We start from the raw sequence: 4,851 nt of genomic DNA on the forward strand, positions 1-4,851 counted from the left end.
TTCAAACGCCTTTCATTCTTTCGGGATCGATCAAATACCAGGTGAACACTGGAGTCATTGTAATCAACTTACACCCCCACCCACACCCCGAAATTCCTGACCCTTTGCCAAAATCTGGAACCAATAATCATTTCTATTTTCTGCCGTTGCTGCTACAGCTGATGAAGCTGCGATTGCTAGTCTTACATCCTTCTCTTCAGTTGAAATCCGGCCGAGGGTTGGGATCAGTCACTAAGAATTCGTTCCATATCTCAAATGAGGAACGTGTCTTCTCTAAGACTGCGATACAAAAGATGAAATCGCACAAGTGGGAACAGCAGCATTGCAACCAGCGGTGGCAGCGACGACCACGACATCGACAGGATCAACACAAATAACAATAGTAAAATAAAAGGGTAAAGACTCCCTTCGGTCATGAATGACCATGGGATTGCACCTTGAAAGTTACCCTCCTAGACACAAGTCCGGGCAAAGTTGTTTATGGAAGACCAGCAGTCGCCCATGCATACCAGCCTTCTCTCTCCACGCCACCAGTGTTATCCAAGGGAAAGACAAAGGTCGATACAGCTTGGCACCAGTGATGTCGCAACTCATTTCTACAGCTGAGTGAACTGGAGCAACGTGAAATAAAGTGCCTTGCTCAAGAACACAACACGCAGCCCGGTCCGGGATTCGAGCTCACAACCTCACGATCGTAAGCTCGATGCTCTAACCACTGAGCCATGCGCCTTCTTAGTTTGTTCTAATAGTAAAATAGAACAAACTAAATATATCAGTGTCTGCCGCCATAAAATCATAATGGCCGCCGACCGAAAGCTTAACAGTTTGTTAACTGCCGAGAGCTTTGAACTCTGAGATGCTGCGTAGAAATGAAATGAGCCAACAACTACACAATTGAACCAGGCAGCGTTCTGATGTCTTACAATAAAAAAATAAATAAATGCGCCCTTTTTAAAGCCTAGCCAGGTTCATAGGCCCGGTTTTCCGGTTTCAATGGCGTATGTGTTCCCCAGCTGGACGGTACGCCAGTCCATCGCAGCGTTACTCATTTTGGATCTTTTCGGTTTGAACGGCAGTTTTTAACATAATTTCTATGTAACTAAAAAATTTTGAACTTCGTATACTGGTAGAATGTGTTTATAAAACATCTTTTTCTCTTGGCTTTATTGAGAATATTCTATAGTTTGTAAGATATTCGTTGTTTCTTTTTCTTCAATTTCTGCAATTTCAACCAATCAGTGATGTCTATTGAGGTAAAAAGCATTCTTTGCCGTATGAATATGTCCCCTCGTTTAAGAAACAGATTGGCTTTATTTACATTTGTAAATAACCCTAACCTTAAAAGAGATTGAAATGCAATAGATCGATACTAGGGTCATAATTATGGGTGACAATTTCATATGACACCGCTAGAATAAACTGCCGTTCAAACCGAAAAGATCCCTCATTTTTGCCAGCTGAGTGGACTGGAGCAACGTGAAATGTGTTTTGCTCAAGAACACAACGCGTCGCCCGGTCCAGGAATCGAAACCACAATCTTACGATCATGGTGCTGACACCTTAACCACTAAGCCACGCGCCTCCACGATGTTTTACAATACAGAGCAATATTTCCTGTAGCATTTCGATGTTGATTTAACATTTGAAAAAAGGGGCATAGAAATATCAGACATGTTCAATTAGCAAAAAAGTGCTTAATTATATTTATTTATAGTCATGGTTTCGAAAGCTGCTGGAGCTCACTTTACCTGGCAGGATTTTCAGGGTCTGCAAAAATAATTCCCAGTTCTGTTGGTCAACACTGATGGAAGCACTCCGTCGGTTACGACGACGAGGGTTCCGGTTGATCCGATCAACGGAACAGCCTGCTCGTGAAATTAACGTGTAAGTGGCTGAGCACTCCACAGACACGTGTACCCTTAACGTAGTCGGGGATATTCAGCGTGACAGAGAGAGTGACAAGGCCGGCCCTTTGAAATACAGGTACAACAGAAACAGGAAGTAAGAGTTAGAGAAAGTTGTGGTGAAAGAGTACAGCAGGGATCACCACCATCTCTGCCGGAGCCTCGTGGAGCTTTTAGGTATTTTCGCTCAATAAACACTCATAACGCCCGGTCTGGGAATCGAAACCGCGATCCTACGACCGCGAGTCCGCTGCCCTAACCACTGGGCCATTGCGCCTCCACGGTCAACACTAGCTCTTCTTTCCCTTCTTCCAGTTACGTTAATATACATACCAGTAATATACTGTGGCTAGAGTTTATCCTTCGGTCTCTCTTTAGAAATATTTGTTTTTGCGTAAATGTTAGAAATAAAAACTGAGAGATCAATATTTATTTATATCAATAATTACCAATTGAACAAGGCATTATTTTATAGGCCCCTAAATACATGAAATGCAAAGTAAACTCCAGCAGGATTCGAAACCGTGAATATAAATATATCAAGATACTTCTTATTAACGTCCCATTACACATACGCAACTGTTTTATTCAATGTAGATCAATACTGAACTGTTTACGAGATACCATTTTCTTTCTCATAAGAACTATATTGAACTGATTGTATCGTAGGGTTCCATGGTGTAGTGGTTATCACATCTGCTTAACACGCAGAAGGTCGCGAGTTCGAAACTCGCTGGAACCTTTGTTTCTCTGTTATTTTTTTTAAAATTATTTTTATGTTATTGGTATTTTCTTGTTTTGTTACATGCATCACCGCTCTTTTATTCTTTCTGGCACCGCTCCTTTTATTACTCTTGTGGCTGTCATTGAAACCCAGAATATTGTAACGTGGAAGAGGCATATTCCTCATTATAGATTCTCAAATGAACATCCCTGTACTAAATGTGGTACTCTAGCATTTCTGGTAGCGAACATTGAAAAATAAATCAACATTAAACTGTGTTCGGATATAGCTTATAACAGTTCGGATACAGTTTATAACAGTTTGTTTTGCTAAAGGAAGGACTCAGTCTCTGATGAAATCCCAACACAAGGAAGGAAACCAGTACTGGCTGATCCCCGATTTTGTCTCCACGGAGTAATTCTAGAGCAGTGGTTTTCAACAAGGGTTCCGCGGAACCTTAGGGTTCCGCCAGTACAGTCCAGGGGTTCCTCAAGAAGTTACAAAACTGCTAAAATCGGCAGTAATTTTTAATTCTCCTGTGCAGATATGCATGCATAAGACTATTAAATTATTACACAGGGGTTCCTCGAGCCAGTGGAATGTTTCCTTGGGATTCCGCTCCAGCAAAAATGTTGAAAAGCACTGTTCTAGAGAAATACGCGATGTTTTCCCTCCGCCTAACATACTGTGTGTTGTTTCAGTATGAAGAGGTGTATGAGGTGGCACTCTGCTGAACAGTGAGTATCAACAGTTAATGCAGGAGTCAGCTAAACACATTTCACAACACCAACCGTTTGGTTCTATGGTGTAGCGGTTATCACTTCAGCTTTTTTTTTTTCATCTCCTGAGGTTAATGATTTTATTGGGGTAGGCATTGATGTCATTAGTTTATTGTATTTATTGTATTTACGCAAAGCAGGTGGTTCCATGGTGTAGTGGTTATCACATTTGCTTTACACGCAGAAGGTCGCGAGTTCGAAACTCGCTGGAACTTGTACTTGTCTAGCTTTCTTTTTTTATCTGTTTGCCTGCGGCACGATCTAAGCTGTCGATGTTTTTTATGGTTGCTCTTGTTGTTGGTTTTGTTGCTGCTGTTGCTAATCCTATTATTTAGTCTGACATTGTAAAATTTCTGGTTAAAGAAAATAAATTGCAAAGACATTTCTTTAAATATGTACGAGGAGGAGGAGGAGGAGGAGGGAGAGGGGTGGAAGAAGACCTCGGCGGAACGTAAGACGGACGAAATGTACCTAAGTATTTTGTCCGGTGTGATAGATGGTTAATATTGAAGATATATAGAGACTGGCAGATCGAATGTTCCGTGGTGCAATGGTATTTTATTGGGTTAGGCATTGATGTCATTAGTTTATTGCATTTATTGTATCTGCATAAAACAAGTGGTTCCATGGTGTAGTGGTTATCACATCTGCTTTACACGCAGAAGGTCGTGAGTTCGAAACTCGCTGGAACCTAGCCCTTTTTTTTTTTCATCTCCTGAGGTTAATGATTTTATTGGGTTAGGCATTGATGTCATTAGTTTATTGTATTTATTGTATTTACACAAAACAACAGAAACAGCAGCAGCGGAATTCGAACACCTGATCTTTTTGGTACAAAGCATGTGCTTTGTACAAAGCACATGCTTTGTACCAAAAAGATCAGGTGTTCGAATTCCGCTGGATCCATTATTACTATTTTGCTTTTTGAGTTTATTTTGTTCGTGTAAATACTGCTGTTGTTTCTGTTGACGACGTTTCACTTCATTTTCTTCTTCTTCCTCTTGACTCCTCCTCCTGCTCCTCCCCTGCCCCTCCTCCCCTGCCCCTCCTCCCCTGCCCCTCCTCCTGCCCCTCCTCCTGCCCCTCCTCCTGCCCCTCTTCCTGCCCCTCCTCCTGCCCCCCCTCCTCCTCCTCCTCCTCTCCTCCTCCTCCTCTCCTCCTCCTCCTCCTCATCTCCTCCTCCTCCTCCTCCTTTGATTTCATCCTTTGTATCCTCGTAGAGGAGACATAGTGCTTGTTTGAAATCTGGAATGAAATATGTGTGGATTATTGATGTATCCTGTCGTGTTGACACCAGAATATGACTGGTACTTGTCTTACAGGCACCTCGTAAGAGGTGTAACGATTTAGACGCGCTTTACAACAAGAATTGGAACAAAACGCCGTCGACAACAACATTTCTGATCATTAATGAGGGAAGTGGTGGGTTTTAGAAACAAATAAA

At 42.0% G+C, this 4,851-nt stretch overlaps 3 non-coding genes across 3 annotated transcripts; all 3 read left to right on the plus strand.

Annotated features, from left to right (window-relative positions):
• Positions 1–2,573: 2,573 nt before the first annotated feature.
• Positions 2,574–2,646, plus strand: Trnav-aac. Its single transcript has one exon. It is a non-coding gene; the product is annotated as a tRNA-Val (tRNA).
• A 903-nt stretch (positions 2,647–3,549) lies between these two features.
• Positions 3,550–3,622, plus strand: Trnav-uac. The gene has a single exon. It is a non-coding gene; the product is annotated as a tRNA-Val (tRNA).
• A 405-nt stretch (positions 3,623–4,027) lies between these two features.
• On the plus strand, positions 4,028–4,100 carry Trnav-uac. The gene has a single exon. It is a non-coding gene; the product is annotated as a tRNA-Val (tRNA).
• Positions 4,101–4,851: the final 751 nt, after the last annotated feature.

The sequence above is a fragment of the Octopus sinensis genome, unplaced genomic scaffold, assembly GCF_006345805.1.
Source record: "Octopus sinensis unplaced genomic scaffold, ASM634580v1 Contig07216, whole genome shotgun sequence".
Taxonomy (NCBI): Eukaryota; Metazoa; Mollusca; class Cephalopoda; order Octopoda; family Octopodidae; genus Octopus; species Octopus sinensis.